This window comes from Hordeum vulgare, chromosome 1H, assembly GCF_904849725.1.
Source record: "Hordeum vulgare subsp. vulgare chromosome 1H, MorexV3_pseudomolecules_assembly, whole genome shotgun sequence".
Classification (NCBI taxonomy): domain Eukaryota; kingdom Viridiplantae; phylum Streptophyta; class Magnoliopsida; order Poales; family Poaceae; genus Hordeum; species Hordeum vulgare.
In genome coordinates this window covers 234,716,544-234,743,585 of record NC_058518.1, presented here as the reverse complement: position 1 = coordinate 234,743,585, position 27,042 = coordinate 234,716,544, and the positions used below count along the sequence as shown (strand labels likewise).

The window sequence follows — 27,042 nt, the reverse complement described above, 5'->3', positions numbered from 1 at the left end:
GCTAATTATCCCATTTTAGAGGAAAACAAGCTAAGTATACAATATTCATGAGCTAACCAAGGTTCTTATGCAATTTTGAGCTTATTATGGTATTTTGGCGCTAAATGGGCTAATTATGCATTGTTGGGTTAATTAAATAAAGGATAATATGAAAGAGGAGAAGAAAGAGGAGGAGGAGCAGGAGAAGAAGAAACCAAGAAGAAGGAGGAGAAGGAGGAGAAGGAGGAGGAGGAGAAGGACTAGAAGGTCCTTGGTCTTCTCCTCCTCCTCCTCCTCCTCCTCCTCCTCCTTCTCCTTCTTCTCTTCTTCTTCTTCTTCTTCTTCTTCTTCTTTCTTTTCATTTTGCCTATTTCTTCTCCTCTTCTCCTCTTGTTGGAGCTAAATTACCTAATTATGTCTTTTTGGAGCTAAATGGGCTAATTATCCCATTTTAGATGAAAACATGCTAAGTATATAATATTCATGAGCTAACCAAGGTTCTTATGCCATTTTGAGCTTATTATGGTATTTTGGAGCTAAATGGGCTAATTATGTCAATCTTGGGTTAATTAAAGCAAGGATAATATGAAAGAGGAGAAGAAATAGGAGGAGGAGGAGGAGAAGAAGAAATCAAGAAGAAGGAGGAGAAGGAGGAGAAGGAGGAGGAGAAGAAGAAATCAAGAAGAAGGAGGAGAAGGAGGAGAAGGAGGAGGAGAAGAAGGACTAGAAGGTCCTTGGCCTTCTCCTCCTCCTCCTCCTCCTCCACCTTCTCCTTCTTCTCTTCTTCTTCTTCTTCTTTCTTTTCATTTTTCCTATTTCTTCTCCTCTTCTCCTCTTGTTGGAGCTAAATTACCTAATTATGTCTTTTTGAGCTAAATGGGCTAAGTATCACATTTTAGAGGAAAACAAGCTAAGTATATAATATTCATGAGCTAACCAAGGTTCTTATGCCATTTTGATCTTATTATGGTATTTTGGAGCTAAATGGGCTAATTATGTCATTGTTGGGGAAATTAAATCAAGGATAATATGAAATAGGAGAAGACGGAGAAGGAGGAGGAGAAGAAGAAGAAATCAAGAAGAAGGAGGAGAAGGAGGAGAAGGACTAGAAGGTCCTTGGCCTTCTCCTCCTCCTCCTCCTCATCCTCCTCCTTCTCCTTCTTCTCTTCTTCTTCTTCTTCTTCTTTATTTTCATTTTGCCTATTTATTCTCCTCTTCTCCTCTTGTTGGAGCTAAATTACCTAATTATGTCTTTTTTGAGCTAAATGGGCTAATTATCCCATTTTAGAGGAAAACAAGCTAAGTATATAATATTCATGAGCTAACCAAGGTTCTTATGCCATTTTGAGCTTATTATGGTATTTTGGAGCTAAATGGGCTAATTATGTCATTGTTGGGGAAATTAAAGCAAGGATAATATGAAAGAGGAGAAGAAAGAGGAGGAGGAAGAGAAGAAGAAGAAATCAAGAAGAAGGAGGAGAAGGAGGAGAAGGAGGAGGAGGAGAAGGACTATAAGGTCCTTGGCCTTCTCCTGCTCCTCCTCCTCATCCTCCTCCTTCTCCTTCTTCTCTTCTTCTTATTCTTCTTCTTTCTTTTCATTTTGCCTATTTATTCTCCTCTTCTCCTCTTGTTGGAGCTAAATTACCTAATTATGTCTTTTTTGAGCTGAATTGGCTAATTATCCCATTTTAGAGGAAAACAAGCTAAGTATATAATATTCATGATCTAACCAAGGTTCTTATGCCATTTTGAGCTTATTATGGTATTTTGGAGCTAAATGGGCTAATTATGTCATTGTTGGGTTAATTAAAGCAAGGATAATACGAAAGAGGAGAAGAAAGAGGAGGAGGAGGAGAAGAAGAAGAAATCAAGAAGAAGGAGGAGAAGGAGGAGGAGAAGGACTAGAAGGTCCTTCTCCTCCTCCTCCTCCTTCTCCTTCTTCTCTTCTTCTTCTTCTTTCTTTTCATTTTTCCTGTTTCTTCCCCTCTTCTCCTCTTGTTGGAGCTAAATTACTTAATTATGTCTTTTTGGAGCTAAATGGGCTAATTATCCCATTTTAGATGAAAAAAAGCTAAGTATATAATATTCATAAGCTAACCAAGGTTCTTATGTCATTTTGAGCTTATTATGGTATTTCGGAGCTAAATGGGCTAATTATGTCATTCTTGGGTTAATTAAAGCAAGGATAATATGAAAGAGGAGAAGAAAGAGGAGGAGGAGGAGAAGAAGAAGAAATCAAGAAGAAGGAGGAGAAGGAGGAGAAGGAGGAGGAGGAGAAGGAGGAGGAGGAGAAGGACTAGAAGGTCCTTGGCCTTCTCCTCCTGCTCCTCCTCCTCCTCCTCCTCCTCCTCCTTCTCCTTCTTCTCTTCTTCTTCTTCTTCTCCTTCTTCTTTCTTTTCATTTTTCCTATTTATTCTCATCTTCTCCTCTTGTTGGAGCTAAATTACCTAATTATGTCTTTTTGGAGCTAAATGGGCTAATTATCCCATTTTAGAGGAAAACAAGCTAAGTATATAATATTCATGAGCTAACCAAGGTTCTTATGCCATTTTGAGCTTATTATGGTATTTTGGAGCTAAATGGGCTAATTATGTCATTCTTGGGGAAATTAAAGCAAGGATAATATGAAAGAGGAGAAGAAAAAGGAGGAGGAGGAGAAGAATAAGAAATCAAGAAGAAGGAGGAGAAGGACTAGAAGGTCCCTCGCCTTCTCCTCCTCCTCCTCCTCCTTCTCCTTCTTCTCTTCTTCTTCTTCTTCTTCTTTCTTTTAATTTTGCCTATTTCTTCTCCTCTTCTCCTCTTGTTGGAGCTAAATTACCTAATTATGTCTTTTTTGAGCTAAATGGGCTAATTATCCCATTTTAGAGGAACACAAGCTAAGTATATAATATTCATCAGCTAACCAACGTTCTTATGCCATTTTGAGCTTATTATGGTATTTTGGAGCTATATGGGCTAATTATGTCATTGTTGGGGAAATTAAAGCAAGGATTATATGAAAAAGGAGAAGCAAGAGGAGGAGGAGGAGAAGAAGAAGAAATCAAGAAGAAGGAGGAGAAGGAGGAGGAGGACAAGGATTAGAAGGTCCTTGGCCTTCTCCTCCTCCTCCTCCTCCTCCTTCTCCTCCTTCTCCTTCTTCTCTTCTTCTTCTTCTTCTTTCTTTTCATTTTGCCTATTTGTTCTCCTCTTCTCCTCTTTTTGGAGATAAATTACCTAATTATGTCTTTTTTGAGCTAAATGGGCTAATTATCCCATTTTAGAGGAAAACAAGCTAAGTATATAATATTCATGAGCTAACCAAGGTTCTTATGCCATTTTGAGCTTATTATGGTATTTTGGAGCTAAATGGGCTAATTATGTCATTGTTGGGTTAATTAAAGCAAGGATAATATGAAAGAGGAGAAGAAATAGGAGGAGGAGGAGAAGAAGAAGAAATCAAGAAGAAGGAGGAGAAGGAGGAGAAGGAGGAGGAGAAGGACTAGAAGGTCCTTCTCCTCCTCCTCCTCCTCCTCCTTCTCCTTCTCCTTTTTCTCTTCTTCTTCTTCTTTCTTTTCATTTTGCCTATTTCTTCTCCTCTTCTCCTCTTGTTGGAGATAAATTACCTAATTATGTCTTTTTGGAGCTAAATGGGCTAATTATCCCATTTTAGATGAAAACAAGCTAAGTATATAATATTCATGAGCTAACCAAGGTTCTTATGTCATTTTGAGCTTATTATGGTATCTTGGAGCTAAATGGGCTAATTATGTCATTCTTGGGTTAATTAAAGCAAGGATAGTATGAAAGAGGAGAAGAAAGAGGAGGAGGAGGAGAAGAAGAAGAAATCAAGAAGAAGGAGGAGAAAGAGGAGGAGAAGAAGGACTAGAAGGTCCTTGGCCTTCTCCTCCTACTCCTCCTCCTCCTCCTCCTCCTCCTCCTTCTCCTTCTTCTCTTCTTCTTCTTCTTCTTCTTCTTCTTTCTTTTCATTTTTCCTATTTATTCTCCTCTTCTCCTCTTGTTGGAGCTAAATTACCTAATTATGTCTTTTTGGAGCTAAATGGGTTAATTATCCCATTTTAGAGGAAAACAAGCTAAGTATATAATATTCATGAGCTAACCAAGGTTCTTATGCCATTTTGAGCTTATTATGGTATTTTGGAGCTAAATGGGCTAATTATGTCATTCTTGGGGAAATTAAAGCAAGGATAATATGAAAGAGGAGAAGAAAAAGGAGGAGGAGGAGAAGAATAAGAAATCAAGAAGAAGGAGGAGAAGGAGGAGGAGGAGAAGGACTAGAAGGTCCCTGGCCTTCTCCTTCTCCTCCTCCTCCTGCTTCTCCTTCTTCTCTTCTTCTTCTTCTTCTTCTTTCTTTTCATTTTGCCTATTTCTTCTCCTCTTCTCCTTTTGTTGGAGCTAAATTACCTAATTATGTATTTTTTGAGCTAAATGGGCTAATTATCCCATTTTAGAGGAAAACAAGCTAAGTATATAATATTCATGAGCTAACCAAGGTTCTTATGCCATTTTGAGCTTATTATGGTATTTTGGAGCTATATGGGCTAATTATGTCATTGTTGGGGAAATTAAAGCAAGGATTATATGAAAAAGTAGAAGAAAGAGGAGTAGGAGGAGAAGAAGAAGAAATCAAGAAGAAGGAGGAGAAGGAGGAGGATGACAAGGATTATTAGGTCCTTGGCCTTCTCCTCCTCCTCCTCCTCCTCCTTCTCCTCCTTCTCCTTCTTCTCTTCTTCTTCTTCTTCTTTCTTTTCATTTTGCCTATTTCTTCTCCTCTTCTCCTCTTTTTGGAGCTAAATTACCTAATTATGTCTTTTTTGAGCTAAATGGGCTAATTATCCCATTTTAGAGGAAAACAAGCTAAGTATATTATATTCATGAGCTAAGCAAGGTTCTTATGTCATTTTGAGCTTATTATGGTATTTTGGAGCTAAATGGGCTCATTATGTCATTGTTGGGGAAATTAAAGCAAGGATAATATGAAATAGGAGAAGAAAGAGGAGGAGGAGGAGAATAAGAAGAAATCAAGAAGAACGAGGAGAAGGAGGAGACGGAGGAGGAGGAGAAGGACTAGAAGGTCCTTGGCCTTCTCCTCCTCCTCCTCCTCCTCCTTCTCCTTCTTCTCTTCTTTTTCTTCTTTTTCTTTCTTTTCATTTTGCCTATTTCTTCTACTCTTCTCCTCTTGTTGGAGCTAAATTACCTAATTATGTCTTTTTTGTGCTAAATGGGCTAATTATCCCATTTTATAGGAAAACAAGCTAAGTATATAATATTCATGAGCTAACCAAGGTTCTTATGCCATTTTGAGCTTATTACGGTATTTTGGAGCTAAATGGGCTAATTATGTCATTGTTGGGGAAATTAAAGCAAGGATAATATGAAAGAGGGGAAGAAAGAGGAGGAGGAGGAGGAGGAGAAGAAATCAAGAAGAAGGAGGTGAAGGAGGAGAAGGACAAGGAGGAGAAGGACTAGAAGGTCCTTGGCCTTCTCCTCCTCCTCCTCCTCCTTCTCCTCCTTCTCCTTCTTCTCTTCTTCTTCTTCTTCTTTCTTTTCATTTTGCCTATTTCTTCTCCTCTTCTCGTCTTGTTGGAGCTAAATTACCTAATTATGTCTTTTTGAGGTAAATGGGCTAATTATCCCATTTTAGAGGAAAATAATCTAAGTATATAATATTCATGAGCTAACCAAGGTTCTTATGCCATTTTGAGCTTATTATGGTATTTTGGAGCTAAATGGGCTAATTATGTCATTGTTGGGGAAATTAAAGCAAGGATAATATGAAGGAGGAGAAGAAAGAGGAGGAGGTGGAGAACAAGAATAAATCAAGAAGAAGGAGTAGAAGGAGGAGAAGGAGGAGGAGGAGAAGGACTATAAGGTCCTTGGCCTTCTCCTCCTCCTCCTCCTCCTCCTCCTTATCCTCCTTCTCCTTCTTCTCTTCTTCTTCTTCTTCTTTCTTTTCATTTTGCCTATTTCTTCTCCTCTTCTCCTCTTGTTGGAGCTAAATTACCTAATTATGTCTTTTTTGAGCTAAATGGGCTAATTATCCCATTTTATAGGAAAACAAGCTAAGTATATAATATTCATGAGCTAACCAAGGTTCTTATGCCATTTTGAGCTTATTATGGTATTTTAGAGCTAAATGAGCTAATTATGTCATTGTTGGGGAAATTAAAGCAAGGATACTATGAAAGAGGAGAAGAAAGAGGAGGAGGAGGATAAGAAGAGAAATCAAGAAGGAGGAGAAGGAGGAGGAGGAGAAGGACTAGAAGGTCCTTGGCCTTCTCCTCCTCCTCCTCCTCCTCCTCCTCCTCCTCTTCCTCCTCCTCCTCCTCCTTGTCCTTCTTCTCTTCTTCTTCTTCTTCTTTCTTTTGATTTTTCCTATTTCTTCTCCTCTTGTTGGAGCTAAATTACCTAATTATGTCTTCTTGGAGCTAAATGGGCTAATTATCTCATTCTAGAGGAAAACAAGCTAAGTTTGGTGGAGAAACTTACTGTAGTGGTCATCAAGGAGGAGAAACACCACGGTTGCTCGCGGCGGCTTCATTTGGAGACGGTTGCCGTGGAGAAGGGTCGTGCGATGCCGCTCGGAAGTTATTCTGTACAAAAGATATTTTGCAATGTCTCAGTTAGCATGATGACACTCAATTATTAATACTAGTTTATAATGAAACTCACCATGCCAATCGAAGAGAATACGGGCATCGGCGGAGGGACTTGACCGCTCTTCTCACACAGACCCTTAAGAGTGGGTCGTATTAGTTAGTATTGAAACAGACATTACACACATGATTTGGCTAATGTGAAAAAAAACGTACCACAAAAAGCTCGTATAGGGCCCGTTGACCCGCCTCATTCCGGGCCCTCTCCTCCTCAAGCAATCGTGTCGCGGCTGGTCCCTCTCATCAAGAGCAGCCTGAAGAGCAGCCTGGCTTGCCAATCTCTCTTTCTCAAGAGGAGCCTGGTTTGCCGCTCTCTCTTTCTGAAGAGCAGCCTAAAACACCATTCCTCGTTACCACAGTAATGATCTATGGTGACATACATAATGAAATGGATGAAAGTGTTCTTAGTCCGTACAACTAACCTCGATGGCAAGTTCGACTGGCCATGGACGACGCGTTATCTCAGGACAGCTCCTCGACTGATGCGCCTTGATCTCCGGAAGATTGAGTGGACAACGTATTATCCCATCTCCAATGGCTATCGAGCCATGGGGCCTCCCGGCACCAGATATCATCACCAGCTCTGGATCCAAAGGTTCCTGGCTAGGGTTAAAGTCATCCCCTTTCGTAGCCTTCCCCGCATCCCTGTATGCCACGAGCTTCTGGTGGGATGATATGTTGGTGAAGTTATTGGGATCATCCAGGTCACACTCAGAGAATGCCTTCGCCTTCTTGTACGAGGCAGTATGGGCCATGCCATAAAGGTCGTACAAGTGTGGCATCTCAGTCTTATTGTGATGCGCCTAAAATAGAGGAACAAAATATTAGCATCAAGAATGAATTGCATGAATCATGAAGCAAATCACATACCCAGTTTCGTCCAAACTGAAGTAAGTTGGCGCTGCCTTGATGGTGTGGCACACCAACCATTTGGCTACGCCGATCCTTCGCATTCTCGTGGACGGCTCGCCAGCTGCCTGTGCACCACTCATCAACCAACGCCTCCCAACAATCCATCTTATCCGCACACCATCTCAGGGGCACCTATAAGTTATTAGAAAGAATTTTCAGCGCTACGCCTATGAATGAAATCAAGAAAACTACGTATAAGGACTTAAGAATAGGTAATTACCTTCATGTATTGCTCCTTCTTCAGAAACTTTCCGCGGCAATCCTTCTTCTGCTTCTTAATACCACGCGTGGCGTAGTAATCTCGAATAGCCTGCGGCCGAGCCTCGTGGCGCAAGTTCTGTAGTAACCGCCTACACTCGGCCTCGAGAACCCTGGCCGCATCCTCCTCATATCCATCCTCACACCTATAGAAGGTCTGCAATCAAACGTGAAAACACCGATTAGTACAATAATTAGCTATATTGTTAATTTTAGATTCTGTAAAAGGATAATTTACCCAAAAGCTCTTGATCACCATCTCGGCCCTCGTGTGGCACAAGACACCATCTATAATCTCCTCCGGCGGGGCCTGCGCAGCTTGGTAGTGCTCCCAGGTAAATCCTACTGTAGGAACCTGACCCTCACCAGGCAACGTGACAAACCCCGGCAAATTTGTCCGGCAAAGCACACCAAGGACGGAGTTCGGCCTGCGGACTCCAAGAGGGTGTACCCATCCCCTGCAGTATGATAAGGTCAACGCATTAGATATTTGAACAAACTTCAAGGCAAAAGCTAAAAAAAGGGTAAATGTACTTACCTATCTCCTTCAGGTTTAATCACCGGCCTCTGCTCGCGGGTAGCCGGGGCGACCGGGAGACGTGTACTACCACGCTTGTACACGGTGGCCCCGTCCACCTACACATCGCCCTCACTATCCGTAAGCTCATCCCCGCCATCCCCGCCCCCTGAGCCACCCGGACCCTCGGTCCAATCCGGCAACTCGGTACGCTCCGGCCAGGTCTCCCATCCAGGCCTCTCCACGTCGGGTGAAGCCTCCGGAACCGTAGTCTCCTCCGGCTGCTCCTGGGCCGAATGCACCTCGACCCGAGGCTGCTCTTGGACCGGAGTCTCATGGGACGAATGCCCGTCAACACCAGGCTCCTGGACCGGAGTCCCCGTAGCCTCCTCCGCAAACGGGTCGACCATACTAGTCCTATGCTCGGGTGAATGAGCTGGTGGTGGTGGCGAGGACGGCTCAACAGTCCTCCTGGATCTTCCGCAGCCACCACCTCTCCATGTACCCTTCCCCTTCTTCCCTACCCGACTAGCACCTCTCCTAGTGTGCAATGCTGCGGACGAAGAAGAACCCACGGGTGGTGTCGACAGACTGTCTGCCAAGGCTCTACGGAGACATAGGGGTGGAAGGGAAGTACCACCCCTCGTGCGGGGCGCCTGGGAAGAACCCATCGAGCGTTGTGGACCAGCGCCCACCATCTTTCCACACCTGGTGACCTGCCATGATAAAGATTAAAAGAAATTAGTACAACATAAAAAATTTGAATAACTGACATGAATAATAATATGTACATGAATAATAAAGATTAAAAAATATATAATTTAAGTTGTGAATCTTACAAACTAATAATCATCATCAATAAATGCATCATCATCATCACTATCACGCATGTCTTCATGAATGACGTGCTCGTCGGGTTCAACGGCTCAAAACCATCATCATCATCACTATCATAAATGCATCATCATCATCACTATCATCATCATCATTATAGTCAAAACCATTAGCGACTTGTCTCAGTTCGGCGTCCATAGACTCTTAATTAGCCTACAAGTTTAATACGAAACGATTGTTGCATTAGCCGCAAGTTAGACCAAGAATGAAATGGTCCATTATTGATAATTACCGTTTGTTTGAACCAAGAGATGAAACTGGGATAGCCGCCTCCTGTCTTTGACAGAAGCTCATACTCTTCGACAGAATCATTTTCGATCATCGCTCCATCCGAGAATTTGACGACGTAACGGCTGTTTGAAATATCCGGGAATAAGAGCAGTTCAAATGAATTAGAAGTTACGGGAAAATGTGCCGAGAACTCACTCGATGTACGACCACACTTTTGTTAGGTTGTTGAAGATATACAACGAAATGTTCCGCAATTCTTCGACATCCAACGTTATTGGTTTCGAAGCACCGGCTGGTGCGAGCTTCCCTTTGAATAGGCTGAGGTTGGACCCACCTTTTTTATGGTCTGCATCATTGTGCCGAGGCTTCGGATTATGCAAATGATCATTTTTGGCTTCGTAGTGTGCTGTCACAAAGTTTGCCACCTCCTCGGTAATGAATGCCTCGGCCATCGATGCTTCAATTCTACGCTTATTTTTACATTTAGCTCGAAGGGTATTCTGCATCCTCTCAGTTGCATAGCACCAACGATCTTGCATGGGCCCACCCAATCTTGCCTCGGTCGGTAGATGTAAAATCAAATGTTGCATTGGATTAAAGAAGCCCGGTGGAAAGATCTTCTCTAACTTGCACAACAACTCCGGTGCAAACTCCTCCATGTCTTCTACCACGCTAGGCGACAATTCTTTCGCACAAAGAACACGGAAGAAATAGCTTAGCTCCGCCAGTACTAGCCATTCATCCTCAGGAATAAAGCCATGTAACATCACCGGGATTACCCGCTCTAGCCATATGTGCCAATCATGACTCTTGAGACCAAAGATTTTTAATTTTTCAAGACTCGCTCCCCTCTTTGGATTCGCTGCATACCCATCAGGGAACATCAAGTGCATTTTGACCCACAAGATAATTTCCCTCATAGCTGGCCTTCCAAGATTGAACCAGGCCTTTGGCTTCGACCACTTCTGCTTTCCTTTGCCTTCTCGCATGTTTTGTAACGGTCTATGACATAGTGTCTCTTGATCGACTCTAGCCTTATTATTATCCTTTGTCTTCCCATCTATGTCGAACAATGTACTAAAAATAGCCTCTCCGATATTCTTTTCAGTGTGCATCATGTCGATATTGTGTGGAAGAAGGAGGTCTTTGAAGTAAGGCAGATCCCAGAAGCATGGCTTGTGAGTCCAGGCGTGTTTTGAATTATACCCCTTGAAATACCCTGGACGCTCTGGATCAGGCTCGAGGGCGTTTAACTGATCCAGGATCTATTGGCTTGTGAACGCAGGTGGTGCCAAGTTTTTGACAACTTTACCTTTGGTAAAGTTCTTCTTGTCTTTTCTGAACTGATGGTCAGGATCCAGGAACTGTCTATGCAAGTCAAAGCAAGAATACTTCCGACCCTCCTGCAACCAATGAAACTGAAGAGCTGCCTTGCATTGGGGGCACGGGAACCTTCCATGCACACACCATCCAGAGAATAGCGCATACGCTCGCAAGTCATTCATAGAGTACATGTACCACACATGCATTTTGAAATTTTCTTTTCTAGCGGCATCGTATTTCTTGACCCCATTTTCCCAAGCTTCTTCCAATTCATCCTTAAGCGGTTGCAGGTACACATTCATATTCTTCCCCGGATAATTGGGCCCTGGAATTATCAACGTAAGAAATATGTTCTTTCTTTGCATAATCTGCCCGGGGGGAGATTGAGTGGAATGACAAATACAGGCCAACAACTGTATTGGGTTGCCGTCATGCCGAAGGGATTAAAACCATCTGTGGCGGCGCAGACTCGAGGATTCCTTGGATCTGCCGCTTTATCCTGATGCAATCCATCGAAATGTTTCCACGCTTCCCCATCCGATGTGTGTACCATCATCTTATTCCCATCCGCATCTAGTTCGGTTCTTTTGCCCAATTTGTGCCATGTCATCTGTCTGGTTGTCTCTTCGACCATGAAAAGACGTTGAAGTCATGGTACGATTGGCATATACCAAAGAACACTAACTGCGATTGTGGTCTGCCTCTTCTCACCCATACCGTTGTCTACCACAAGATACTTGCAAGACTCGCAATTGGGACAATAGTCCAAGTGTGCATACTCCTTCCTAAATAAGACACGTCCTTTCTCACATGCATCTATCTTCTCATAGGGCATCTTAAGTACACGAAGTATTTTGTCCAACTGGTACAGGTTTGCAGGCATGACATGGCCTTTGGGTAGGAAACGTCCAAATAGTGTCATCATCGCGTCGTAGCATTCTCTTCCCAAGTTGAACTGAGCCTTCAGAGCCATTACTTGTGCAATTGCATCCAGCTGAGAGAGCTCAGTGTGCTCATGGAGAGGACGTTTTGAAGACTCCAACATTTCATAAAAGGCCTTTGCAGATTCCTCCATCTCATCTTCCGAATCCCGAGCATCATCAAAGTCTTGCACCATGTCTTTGATCCCGGTACCATCCTCGTCCGTGCGACGACGGACCACCTCAGCTCTTGTGTGTTGTATAGACTCACCATGAAATGTCCACACCGTATAATTAGGCTTAAAACCCCTCCTCTGCAGGTGTTTAATCATTATAGCCTCTATCGTCTTTTTATAGTTGTCGCATCCAGGACAGGGGCAATAGTTTCTTTCCTGGCCATTTGCGAATGCGGCTTTCACAAATTCCTTTGTTTTTACAAACCATTCTTTCGTCATCTCTTTCTGACTAGGGTGACCGGTATACATCCATGCACGATCACTCATCTTGCGTAGCTACTAAAAACAGAAGAAATATATTTATATATAATTTAGCATTTATATTCATCGGTTAATCAGGTTCGCCATTTTTATTACGTCCACGCAACCTACACGCTAATAGGTAAAGATAGGTCCTAATCCCACCCGAGTATGTGTAGATTGGGTTTGTTTTCCCATGCTCTGCTCCGGATCCAACGCAAAATTTTGGCAGCACCTCCCCGCTGTTCTCCTGATACACGTCTCCGCAATAAACAGAGAGGATGTGCATCCGGAGAACAACAGGGAGGCACTGACGAAATTCCGCATCGGATCCATAGCACAGCATACGGGAAAACGAACCCAATCTACACATACTCGGGATGTCCATGGATAATGTTGGACAATTCGAAAGGATGGCGGTTATAAATATGCAAAGACATGCATATTTAAAGATGTCGCCCTTTCGAACGGGAGACGCATATTGGTCACGCATACTCATGATTGAAGAAACCTATATATAGATAGCAAGTTTCATCGGCACGAAGACCGGGACAGAGCAAATTAAGGGGGTAGGAGGTGAAGTCCTTTGTGCTCACCAACAAACGTAGGGGCGGAGCTCGTCCAACGCACGTGGAGGTCGTCGAACAACTGCACATTGAAATTCACCCGATCAACACAAATATGATGTTTTTATAAGATAATCAAAAAATATGTGACCTAACTCTTATTTTCTTTTTTCTTTTTTTCTCTTCTTCTTCTTCTTATTCTTATTCTTATTTTCTTTTTTCTTTTTTCCTCTTATTCTTCTTCTCCTTCTTCTTCTTTTCTTCTCTTCTTCTTATTCTTATTCTTATTATTATTATTATTATTATTTTCGTTTTTCCTCTTATTCTTATTCTCCTTCTTCTTCTTTTCTTCTTGTCTTCTTCTTCTTCTTCTTCTTCTTCTTCTTCTTCTTCTTATTCTTCTTATTATTATTCTTATTTTCTTTTTTCTTTTTTCCTCTTATTCTTCTTCTCCTTCTTCTTGTTTTCTTCTTCTCTTCTTCTTCTTCTTCTTCTTATTATTATTATTATTATTATTATTTTCTTTTTTCCTCTTATTATTCTCTTCCTCTCCTGTTTTTCTTCTTCTTCTTTCTTCTCCTTCCCTTCCTTTTCCTTCTTCTTATTTTCCTTCTTCTTCTTATTTTTTTTCTTCTCCTTTCTCCTTCTTCTTCTTCTTCTTTCTCCTTCTTCTTCTTCTCCTTCTTCTTTCTTCTCCTTCCCTTCCTTTTCCTTCTTCTTCTTCTTCTTCTTCTTCTTCTTCTTCTTCTTCTTCTTCTTCTTCTTCTTCTTTCTTCTCCTTCCCTTCCTTTTCCTTTTAACCCCCCCTGTTTGTGTGCCACCACAACATAAGCCCCCCCGTTTGCCTGGCTCCCTTTTAACCCCCCAGTTGTGCTAAAGATGTTGCTAATGGCTCCCTTTGAGTTGATTAGCTCTACATTAAGCAAATAATAGCACCGACTAGTCTAATTATTTTCTGAAATGACAAAACTGCCCTCCCTCATCTAGTATAAGTCACACGAGCTGGGCAGAAGCTGCTCCCATTTTGTGCTCGTTCCCCTCCCTGACCTAGCCGCCCCAAGCGCTGTTGCGCCTCGCCTCCGTCGCAGCTGCCCTAGCCGCCGCATCTGCCCCAGCCGCCCCATCTCCATTACTGCTCCAAGGTAAGGCAAGCCTCTTCCCTTCCCTAGCCGCCCCATTGCTGCTACACCAACAAAGTCTCCAGCAAAAGGAAAGGAGAAGAAGATGACTCCAAAGAAGAAGAAATTAAGTGAACTGTGAACTCATTTGTGCTGCCATGAACTACTTTTGCTGCTGCTACACCAACAAAGTCTCCAGCAAAAGGAAAGAAGAAGAAGATGACTCCAAAGAAGAAGAAATTAAGGGAACTGTGAACTAGTTTTGTCTATTGATGTACCCATTTGTTATTTATCCATTGACAAATCTGTTAAACATTGCAAAGGGGGGCATCAGCTACAGCATGGTGAAAACTGGGGGGTTAAAAGGGAGCCAGGCAAACAGGGGGGCTTATGTTGTGGTGGCGCACGAACAGGGGGGGTGATAGTCAATTCTCCCCTTCTTCTTTTCCTTCTTCTTCTTATTTTTTTCTTCTCCTTTCTCCTTCTTCTTCTTCTCCTTTCTCCTTCTTCTTCTTCTCCTTTCTCCTTCTTCTTATTCTCCTTTCTCCTTCTTCTTCTTCTCCTTTTCTCCTTTACTAAACAGGAAACTAACCTAACTAAGGCCATGTTTGATAGCTTAGTATTTTCTAAGTATTATGAGAATACCACAGTTTTTCTAATATTTACAGTTTTGATTACTATGAGCTATTTGGCTACCCAAAAAAACTGCGGTATTAATACTACAGTATCTCCAAAACCATGGTATTTTCTCAGTATTTAAAAAAGAATCCCTGACCTCTTGTTTAAAACTGAGGCACTGGAAAAAGTGAATCCACTCCATGCACGGAGCAAGGTGCCAAGGTCGTTGTTCTTTCCTATCTAATTGTGCGTCCGGTTTATTAGTACCTTCTGTTTGGCGATTTTACTTTCCATTAGGATCCTCCAATTATGATTTGACTCAAACAAAACATCCAAAAGTGAGGTTGGCTCCTAGTCCAGTACATGATTAAAAATTGACATGGCAGGCTAGAGGCAGAGAACTAGCGAAGTCCATGGTAGCTAGCCGTTAGCTGGCGTAACAAACCTGTGTGTTTGCAATAATTAATGGCTAGTCAGCAATTTTCACGTCGATGCATAGGGTAGAAACCAAACAGGACCTCTATATCATTGATACTCTAAAATACTTTGATATTTAAAAACCATGATATCTTATACCAACGGGTTAAAATACTGTAGTTTACCGTTACACCGATTTTTACAATACTTTGTTGTCAAACGCAGCCTAAACCTAAACTAAAACTAAACCTAAACTAAACTAATTTAACAACCAAACTAACTAGCCTAACTAACCTAATAAACTAAAAAAATAACCTAACTAATTTAACATAAATAAAAATAAGGAAAAACAAAAAAATGGGGGGACTCACCAGCGGGGGCGGTTGGGGCGTCGGGGCTGCGAGGAGGACGGGTGCGACGGGGCAGTGGGGCGTCGCCGGGGGCAGTGCGGCGGCGGGGGGCAGTGGTGGCGGCGGGGCGGCTATGGAGGCGACAAGGGCGACAAGGGCGGCGGCACGACGGTGGTGGCAGTGGCAGCGGGGGCGAGGTGGGGAGAGAGAGAGGGGCAGCGGCAGGGGCGACACGGGCCGCAGTGGGGGCGGCGGGGGCGACAGGGGCGGCGACGCGATGGGGGCGGGGGCGTGACGGTGGTGGCAACGGCCGTTACAGAGAGAGGGGCGCGCGGGGTGGGGAGAGAGAGAGAGGGGCGTGCGGGGTGACCGTTACAAAGAGAGAGAGAGGCGGGGTGGGGGGGAAGGAGCCGTTAACGGTGTTAGAGTATTGCGTCTGCCTCGGGACTCTTTGTCGTCCGCTAGCAGACGGCAAAGGGCCGACTCCAATTTGACCTAGCCGCCCCGCAGTCAGGTGGGCCTATCTATATCTTTGTCGTCTGCCTCTGGACTCTTTGTCGTCCGCTAGCAGACGGCAAAGAAGTGACAGATGGCAAAAAGGCTTTATGCCATCAGCCTGTGCTTTGCCGTCTGTTTTGCTGAAGCTTACGGCAAAGACACTCTTTGCCATCAGCTAGCAGACGGCAAAGACTAGGCAGATGGCAAAAAACTGTTTTCCAGTAGTGCTACTTTGTTGCCAATGTGGTCGTTGGCGTTATCAGCGGCGTTGTTCGCGTTAATGATGGTGTTAACCGTCTTGGTCCCGGGATAAGAGTGCATTCTCCTTCTTCGCTTGATATTCTCGATGCTGTCGTTGGTGTTGTCGGCCATTTCAATGATCTTGCCTTCTTCTCCTCCCGTGCTTTCATCTTCTCCTCTTGAATCCTATTTCTTTCAATCACTTCTAGGTTAGTAGGACAACTCGGTTTTGTATGGCCCTTTGTATTGCAACGGCTGCAATTGGGTATGCTTCTTTTTATGTTCTTCTCAGAGCCAGCTTTAATTCGGTCCCCTTTTTTCTTTCCCTTCGAGCCACCCATGGGAGGATTTTTCAGACTTGCGTCACATGGATTTTGCCCGTGTCTGTTTCATCAGCAAGTGTTGTCATGACTTTTATTTTCATTTCTTGCATACATTCAAGTAGCACATTGTATGCTTTGTCCTTTCTGCAAGCATGTGAACATATATCGGACAACTCTGCATACACGAGACCGAATCTCATAGTTTCATCTTCTTGTGCGGTCATGCTGTCACCTTGACTTGTAGCCAGTAGTCTCAAGCTATCTCACCAATTCCTGGTCCATCTGGGGATGATAAAGGATTTTGGAAGGTGTTCAACCATGCATGTCTGGTCCATAACCTTAAGTACATGGCAGCACTGGATGCCATCCCTGGTCATCTTCTTGCAGCTGCACATGTATATTTCCTTATGCTCATCCACATCAACCCTGAACTCAGACCTATCGAATTCCTCACATGGGTAAGGTTTCCTGTCTTTATCTTGCGATGAGATCCTTTTTAAAAGATATTGCCTACCTTTTGCCAGGTCGTGACACTTATAGTATGTGCGGTTGCGCAGCTCTGCTGAAATTTCCTGAAAATTTCATTAGTGTATATTTCACTTGCTTCTGTTTCAAGTGGAAAACCTGTCTCTCGTGAAGGTACCTTCTCTTCTGTCCGGTGCCTTTTCTTGTCAAGCATAGCAAGGCAATTTTGTTGGATGATGTTGTAAGCACCAACAAACATCGTTATGGTATCCTTGTGATTCACATAATTTTTCCACATTGAGTTTGTGCTCTCACTACGTGTGGTCGTCGATGAGAATGGATAAAAGCAGTCCTTGAAGTAGGCTGGTACCCAGAACGTACGAAGTTCCCACAACGCATTCAGATGCATGTTTCCTTCTGCTTTGTATTTTGAAATTGCTCTTTTCCACGAGCCTTCAAATTCATCTGCATTTAGTGAGTTTTTTATTATTAGATGTAACTCATCAGACATCCCTGGATGTTGCGCAAACACTGTCGCATTGTTCTCCTTCATGTTCTTCTGAATATGCCACAAACAGAACCTCTGCCTGGTACTCGGAAGTGCTTGCTCTATCGCCACCTTCATCGCCTTGTCCTGGTTTGTTATTATGAACTTTGGTTCCTTTCCTCCCATTGCCTCAACAAATGTACTTAGGAGCCATTTGAATGACCCTATCGTCTCATCCTTTAAGAGGCCTATTCCAAAAAGGACGGACGACCCATGGTTGTCAACCCCTATTATTGGTGCAAACGGTAAACCATATATATTCGTAGAAAATGTCGTGTCAAAAGACACAAAATCTCCGCACAAGCCATAATTCATCTTGCACAAGGAGTCTGTCCAGAACAGGCTTCGCACCACATTGTTTCCATCGTCTCTTCGACATGATGAAACCCTGCCCTCTTCCTCTGCATTTCCGCTAACAGCTTCATTGTGTCCTCGATATCTGTGTTCCTTTGTCCACCTCTGTCCTACCATGCAATGTTGCTTATATCTATCGTGTCAAACATAATTTCCAGCCTCATTTTACCCATAGCAGTGAAGATCTGCATGATTTTCCTTGGCTCTAGCCTTGCCTTCTGCACGACCTGGATAAAAAAATTCTCCTCGAGCCTCATGTTCTTATAGCACCTCATAAATTTCAACATCCAATCACACGGGTGTAGCACATGGTTGTCCTCTAGCCGAACATTCCTTAAGAACCATACTCCCCTCGATGTATCTCTTTTTGCTGTTATTTCAACGGGACAACGTGTCCTAATCAAGCAATTGCTCCTTCTGTGCTTCACAAGTCTCTCGGTCATTTTATTCACACCTTCCTTTGTGCAACGGAACACTTGCTTGTCAACCTCCTGCTCGGGACCTGCTCTTCTGGTGGTTGATCGCTTCACTGAAAAATTAATCTTTCTGTCATACGTGCAGAAGAAAAAGAAGGCATTGTCCCTTGTTTTGAAATGCAACCCATCCTCTGGTCCACGTGCTTGCGTCACTTCCTCTATCGACAGGAATGCGCTTCCTTTGAACATGTCATCCATTTCTTTCTCTTCTTGCGTTGCCTTCCCAATGTCGATGATGTCCAACGTGTCTCCATTGGGGTCGTCATCATTCTCACTTGAGATATCATCCCTTTCATTACCAGGAATTAGCTCATTTCTAACAAAGCTGCTGCAGCTCGCTTGCTTGTCACCTGCGGGGGCGCCATCACTGCTAGAGATCCAGTCCATCAGTACTTCTCGAACGGTGTTGCCTCCTTCTATTCTGTCAACTTCACAAATGTCGTTGTTATCTGTTTCTCTGGTACCTGAAAACCCAAGGACTTGCACTCCTTCAACCTCAACATTTTTGTTGTCGCAATAGTCGTCCCTGTATACTTCTTGCTCCTCTGCAGGTTGTTTTCCCTTAAGGGTGGCTAAAGGAATCTTGCAGTTATTTGACTCATCTGTCGTGCTCCCTCTGAAGTCCTGCACAAGAAGGTTGAAAAAAATTAGATATCAAAGGCACCTGAGACATTTACATCTTATTTTATCATTTTGAAAGCTTTAAAACAGATGTAGAATAATGTAGCAGGATTTAGCAGTAAGTTTTTGACAGGAACATACATGGTGTAAACCAGAAGCACAAATTTATGTTAGGTAAGATACAGGGTTGTGAACGCACTAAATACGCGTGCATGTGCACGTAAAAGGCACGTCGATGCTTTTCTTTGCACTATACGATCAAAGAGGCACGACCATGCTTCTGCTTTCACTCTACAATCTAAAGCAGGATTTACATACAGAGAACATGGTCATGTCGTCACCTTTCTTTCCTCATGTCTGCACTCCTGAGCACATGTTGGCGACATCCTCCGTGCATTGGATATTTCGTTGACAATCTTGAATGCCATCGGAGATCCTCTGGAAGGACCTCTCATGCTGAACGCCAATGGCGATCCTTTGCAAGGACCTTGCCTCATCGTCTTTAAATTGTCACGAGTGTATCCAATCTGTTGAATCCTTTGTTCCTGACGTGGACTGGCGTGATCCATGTTATTTTCCTTGCAAGCCTATGGCACACGAAAAGACAGATAAATTTTATTGATTAAATTCGAATAACACTAGTCTTTGACATAATTCTTGCTTGATCAACGTTGCTATCACCTCTCCTTTATTCTCATGCCGCAGATCAGTAAAGATTCTTCCTCCAATTGCTGTGATACTGCTTCTATGGGCAACATTCAATGTTACTACATCAACGATTCTTCTCTCTGAATCTTCAGCACGACCATCAGAAAAAACCACTCCATCGGACCGACTGCTGTCCGCGACCTTTAAGCATTAACAATTAGGTGCATATGAAGTGTTATTGTGTCTCAAGATTTGTAAAACAAGAAGGATGAGTTTTAAAAAAATTAATCGTTTACCTGGACTTACTGATTGATACGGTTTCTGTGTTGCAACTCTGGATTACAAAACCAAAGTCCGGGACATTGCAGAAAAGTTTACTCTGCTGCCTAGAATACTCCTTTTAGCATTTGCCTGCTCCACAGCTTGTTCCTGAATTGCACGCTTACCGAGCAATTGTTTCTCAACCTTGACTACATTCACCCGAGCCCGTCTAGCATGAGCGTTATGAACGTCATTTGCACTCTCTTTTTTGTTATCCACTTGCAGCAGTTTCTTTTGCTTCCATCTATTGATCTTTAACTGCAGAGCACATAGATGGAACGGGGACACATTTACAGAACTCAACCAAGGATTTACATAACTGATCAACAGGTATAACTTTGCATTATTCAACGGTGACACATTACACCTTGAGAGTTTATAATGCACAGAAACAAAGACAACATAATATCGAAAATCTAAGGTTCAATAGATTTTGTTGCGAATGACTCTAGTGTGTTTCAATTGATGCTATTACCTTCTTTTCATATGCCCTTCTAATATCATTTAGAGAAAGACCAACATTGCTGCCCTGATCAGCTGATCCGACCCTGAACATCTGGCAGGGCAAAAAAGTTATACCTCAAGCACCACATTCATAATGAAATCGAACACTGTTACAAAAAAATCACGGCCTGAAATTTCTTTATGCACACCCGCGAAGAACAACTAAGGCGTATGGACTGTCGAATATATTAGAAGGGATCGAATTCGAACTATGCCGCACACTACCTGCTGGTTCGAGCAAACTGAAAACCATGCTTGACAAAATAAGGATACAGAAAACTAACGACAAAATCGAAGACGCATGACCAAAACACAAAAAATATTACGGTGAGTGTGCTAATTCATCAGGATGGATTAAAAATGTCGCGCGGCAAAAAAAATCTACATCATGCGTCGGGGAAACATCACGGGGTCACTTGATTAACCTTTATTTGTTGGATTCCCAGAAAGTTCGGACCGGATCCACTTCAATTTTCTGCGCGATCTACTTCCCTGATCAAGGCAACTCTCAAATCACCATGGGTGATTTTGAATTTGAACGAGAGACAATAAAGAGAGAGAGAGAGATGCAAAAAAATAAAGAGAACATACTACTCTCTTTGCGTGCACGAAAAGTCTTTAGTTGGACCTGAGCCGCCGTACTGACAAATGGGTGCTCCAAAGTTTTCTTTGGCAGACAAGTGGGGTCACTTTTCCGGCCACATCATGACCTAGATGTAGTCGAGCCGTACTGACATGCGGGCTCTACAATGGTTGCTCTTACTCACCAGTGGGGTCGCCCGTCAATAAATTCCAGATCTCATTTGGTTCACTCCCCATCTCGCGTCGGGGAAATAAATTTGGGGGTAGACATCATAGATCTACCGAGGAATTACTGTTGATTGCTCATATTATTTCTCTCTACATCTACCTCTCCCCAAGACAAATTGTCCACCCTCTCCCTCCACCCCGTGCACCTCCTGTTGAGGTAACAAATTACACTTTCTAGATGCTACTTCATCCACGCAGCGCTTCGCATGTTGTTTCAATTTCTCAATGATTTTTTTTCGATCGTGCTATTCATAGTGTTATGATGAATGAAATTTCCGAATGAATAAATCTGGATGAGAAACACAACACGAGAGAGATGGGACACGAATTAAATTTATCGTAATATTTAACGAAATCCCATAAGTCATGGTCGCTAGTAGGCGAATCGGGGAATTACTTCCCCATTTGTGACATGTGGTACTCATAGTGTTTCGATCGTGCTACTCATGGTGTTACCTACGATTAGTCAGAGAGGTCAATGAATATATGTAGTAGTAGTTATGATTAGTTAACTCGCAGTTAACATATTTCTCGGTGAATATGCTAGTCGAGGTAGTAATCATAGTGTCTCATGGCCTATTATGTAGCAATGGATGGGATGGACTGCACTCCACAACTCTCAGGGACCCAGTCTGAAACTGTGGATGGTACGGAACTCATGACACAAGTTTTCATGGTCCCTGACCAACTAGAAAAGGAAAGGATAAGGACCGAGTCCAAACATACAGCACACGAAAAGCTCGTTCAGGAGTACAGAAGGAAGAAGCAAATATCATGACAACAGTAGGTTCTTTTTCTTAATGATTCCCATGTGTGTTGTTGCATTTGCTTTAAAAAAATGAGTAAAACTCTTCTCATATGTGTTTCTTATTCGCAAGACGTTCATATAGAAGCCTCTCTTATGAAAGAAAGTTGCAACAGTCAAATCTATTCAATCAATACATTTCCTCAAAATTCAATTCTTGATTTTGTCTGCAGAGCTCTTAGAATGGCTGAGTATGAAGAAGATTTCAGTACAAAACTGAGCCTTAAGAAGTTCACATCTGTTTGTGACAAGCTCACGGACGACCAGAAGCAACTTGTCACAGAAATTGGCTTTGGAAACCTATTAGAGTTGTCTTGCCAAGAGCTCCCGAGATGTCTCGTTCGATGGCTCGTCCGTTACTTCGACAGCAGCTCGAATTCTTTCATACTGCCCAGTGGATTCACCTTTCTTATGAACTCTTACACCGTGCACAGAATATTGGGAATTCCACTGGGAGGCAAAATGATTGCTAAAAGGTGCTCATACACTTTCAGAGAACAGGTTAAGTATGACACAAATTGTGCCGCACAGACTCCAAGTATCAGAGAACTGATTGATCTCATGACCCCTGAACTGTCACGACAATTATTCCAGCGGGTTTTTGTGATGTTTGCAACTGTAGTCTTTCTATGCCCCACAAGTACGAGTGCGTAAGCCCGATTTACCTATCAGCTCTTGAAGGACCAACATCAGATATCCCGTCATATGATTGGTCACGAGCTACACTAGAGAAGTTAGTGACATCACTCCAGACATTCAAGGATAAGGAATTCAGCGGCGCATTGTGTGGCTGCCTCCTGATACCAGTGGTTGGTTAACTACCTTTTTCTTTGAATTATTTTCATCGTAAATGTTGAGTGTCTGATCCAATTTCAACCTTTTTTATCTCCGGCAGATAAGCTATTTCGAGTACTTGGATATCAATGTGATCCCTATGAAAAATGATTTGACATCAAGACTACCTATCTGGGATACAGACGTTGTCAAGAAATATGCTAACCTAGACAGACTGTCGCCAAAGGAAGGAAATTTTGGCAAACACCCTGTGAGTGTAGTACATTATTTTGTAACTCTCTGAAATATTACCTCAGCAGAATGATTTAGCTGCCATTGATTGATTTAATTTGAAATATACTTATTGTCTTCTTGCAAAATCATCTCAGCTGAAGAATATAACGAGCACACCTTTCTATCCACCAAATGCCTCTGAAAGGTCATTTTATCGAATGGGTACAAAACTAGAAGCCTATTTAGAACAGTTTGTCCCAAAATGCAAATTATCCTCGGTGAGTCACTTCGACCAAATGATCATTTTTTTCTTCAAATTGCCAATGATTGTACATCATGCAAATTTTCAAAGTCATTCAACATATAAGTCAGCACGTATAGGAAACATGCTTCGTTTATATTACATGTGCCCCCTACCTGCAGTAGCTTAGTTGTGCTCCTTGATAACCAATAGAAAATAGTTTCTTGTTCTATGATGGTTATAGCCCTTACTTACACGTTAAATTAGTTGTGCTTCATACATTACACTAGCTAGGTTACCTAACGGCTCATTTAGGAGTAATCTCACTATACTTCCTGCAATACAGCATTCCATACACATGATCTGCAGGTTATTATTCTATCACCGTGATATTGATATCAGATGCTTATTTTTTATATGTCTCTTTTGTAGGCTAAAGAAGATATTGCCAAAATCATTAAAGAGATGTACACAAAAATGTTTTCTGTGATTCAACCCGTTATGGAGCAGAAACTCAAAAATAGGAACTTGGTACGAAGGAAGTCAAACAATCTGACGGCGTGTTCTGTAACTTAAAGAAGGATGAATTCATCAGAGAAGAAACATTTTCATCACTTCCTTCAACTTCTCAATCACTTGCTAATTGTAAGTGCATCTAGTGCCCCTTAGTGATTTTGGTGGTTTGAAGACTTATATGTTAAGTACCTAATGTGTTTGTGAGTGAACACATGATCTATAAGTCATTGAGGAGTTTGAGATATTTGAAGAATATCGACCCCTAAAAATATATGTCTTCAGTTGAAGAAATTGGTCTGAAGCTGAAGAAATGAATCGCGAGGAATCTGCGATGAAATTGATATTCCTCATGAAGATACTGATATTGAGAAGTCCGATGGTTCCTGAAGAAAATCACTCTGAAGAATTGAAGCATGAAGATTTAAACTTTCTGCTTTACTTTCTTCCCATTCGAGTAATAGGAACACCGTACTGTTAAAGGGGGTCGAAGTTACACTATGGAATGAATTTCCTCATGATGCTCAACCCAAGCCTAATCCTACCAAAAGCCTCAAAGTGAGGAATATGAGTGACATGAGGACTCTCACAGTTGAGGGTTCTGACCGTTTCGATAACCACGCCAAGTCACTGGTCTTATCCACTCCGACGTTCATATTATTTAAGGGCATTAGTGTCAAATCATGTCGGGATGCTCCCAGGCTATAAATAGCAACCCCCCACAACCACTAGCTGGTTGGCTGCTCCGTTAGAAACTCACACTTGTCATAAGAGCAACCCAAATTCCTCAAAGTCTTCGAGAGTAATTCATCAGTGAGGAAATACACCACCCACCGAAACCACAAACCAAACCTAGTGATTGAGCATCACTGAAGAAGTTGTTCCTGTGTGGGACTGAAGCCTTTTACCTTTGAGGACTGTGCATCCTCCAGACGGTTAGGCGTCATGGTCTAGAGCATTCGAGCAGTGAATTGTGGATCGCCGGGTGACCAAGTTTGTGAGGGTTTGGAAGTCTGCCCTGAAGACTTACCACGAGTGTTGGGCGAGGACTGTGTGTCCTTAGCTCAAGAAGAATACGGTAGGGACTGTGTGTCCCGGGACTGGGTGTCCTTTGGTTTCAATACCAAGCCGCTCCAAACCAGATGTACGACTGTCACAACAGTTGGAACTGGGTCATCAACGACTGTCTTCACTAAGAAATGGGTTCTAATTCCTCAACTCTTTACTTTCCGTGTATTATGTGTTGATGACTTTCACTGTGACTATTTGAAGGATTTGCTGAAGACTTTCTCTGAATTTCCTCAACCCCAAATTCTTCACGATAGTTAATCATCATCTGTATTCTGCGTGCGTGCTTACTGTGCAATCTGTTTTCACATTCTTCACTCTGAAATACTGCTGTTGTGAACGTTTGCACGTCTGATCCTTTACTGTTTCCGCTTTAAGTTAGCCATCAGTGAGGAATTTCCTCGAAAGGAATTTCCTCAGTGATGAAATTCTAAAAATCTCCTATTCACCCCCCCCCCCCTCTAGTCGATATAACGCACTTTCAATTGGTATCAGAGCAAGGTACTCCCTTGTTCTGTGTGATTTTGGTTTAACCACCTGGAGTTTTAGTTATGTCGACTGCAGGCATGTTTAAAGTGACTGTAGCATGTCCTACCTACAAAGGAAAGAACTTTCCCTTTTGGAAGAACAAAATGCAAATGCATCTACAAGCTATTGATAATGATCTCTGGTATATTGTGGAAAATGGCGTCCCCATCATCTCTGCCAGTGTCACTGCGGCTGATGTGAAGAAATTCAAGCAACTCGATTCTCAAGCGAAGAACATCATCTGTGGCCATCTGAGCCCTGGCCAGTTTGGAGGAGTAAGTGGTTTGGGCTCTGCAACACTGATCTGGGAGAGACTGTGCAAGGTAAATGAAGGAGTATCAACCCAGCGTGACTCTCGTGTTGATATTCTTCGCAATCTCTTCAATCGCTTCAAGAGACATGACAATGAAAGCTGCCAAGACACCTTTGATCGCCTCACTGACATATCAAATGAACTGCAAGCACTGGGAGCTCGAGACATCACTGATCACGAAGTTGTGAAGAAACTACTGAGATCTTTGGATTCTTCATTTGATACTTTAGTTCTCATGATTCAAGAAATACCAGACTACAAGATGCTGGATCCAGCTGATATACTTGAAAGGCTAAATACTCATGAATTCCAGCTAGAAGAAAAGACAGATCTATATGGACAAAGCTATTCCAGACCACGTGCACTTAAGGCTAGAGCAATTTCCTCATCTGAAGAAGAAGACACAGATGACAGCATTTGTGACCTTGAAGAATTTAGACAGGAGCTTGCAATGCTCGTGAGGAAATTCCAGAGATTTACACGACGTGGTCAGTTCGGTAAATCTTTAAGAAGAGACATGAGGAAATCAGAATCTTCATCTGAGGACTAGAAGAAACGAACCTGTCACAAGTGCAAAAAATCAGGTCATTACATTGCTGATTGTCCCCGTTGGGGAAAGGAATCAAAGAATAAGAAATACAAGGATGACAGTTCTGATGACTCGAAGAAGAAGAAGAAATCTTCAAAATCCTCATCTTCAAAGCCCTCATCACACAAGAAGACTAGTTTCAGAAAGGCTCGGGCACTTATTGGCAAGGAAATGGACTCCGAGGCAGAATCAGAGGAATGTGATGAAGAAGAGGATTCTGAAGAAGACTCAAAATATGGATAGGCTATTCTTGCACTAGCAACCACTTTCGTGAGCAAGTCAATCTTCAATCTTGAAGAAAATGATTGCACCATCCATACTGATGACTATGCTGATGACTTCGCTCCAACCTATTCTTCATGGCAAAGGGTTCGAAGGTACCAAATAATGCCTCCTCCTCTGATTCAAGTGACTGTGAACCTAATGATTATAATAAACCCAGTTACAGTAAACTTGCTATCATTGCCACTAAACAACAAACTGCTCTGAAAAAGCTTCAGAAACTGCTAGACAAAAGTGATGATCTGTTGAATGACGAAATGAACTTTACCCAAATCCTCATTGATGACTTGAAAAGACTTCAGTCTAGATTTGATAATCTTCAGGATCGTTATGATACACTCCTCACTGATCATGAGAAGCTTTCCTATGAATTTCTTCAAAGAAAGCTTGATCTTGAGAAGCTGAGGATGTCTCATGATGATCTTCGTATGGAAAATGATTCATTACTAGCTAAACAGATCGGCGCTAGGCAAGTTGAATTTATTCCTCCATGTCTTAAATGCATTGAACGCGAAACTGCTAATTCCTCACCAGAATCATCAAATGCTACCATTCCTACAAATTCTTCAACTGCACCTGTTGTGTCTATTTCCTCACTTGAGGAAAACACAAATGTTACTGATGAAAATGTAGGGTTGAAGGAATTGTACGTGACA

At 42.5% G+C, this 27,042-nt stretch overlaps 1 pseudogene; it reads right to left on the bottom strand.

Annotated features, from left to right (window-relative positions):
- Nucleotides 1-15,957: 15,957 nt before the first annotated feature.
- Nucleotides 15,958-21,048, bottom strand: LOC123398197 (annotated as a pseudogene).
- Between the last annotated feature and the right edge of the window lie 5,994 nt (nt 21,049-27,042).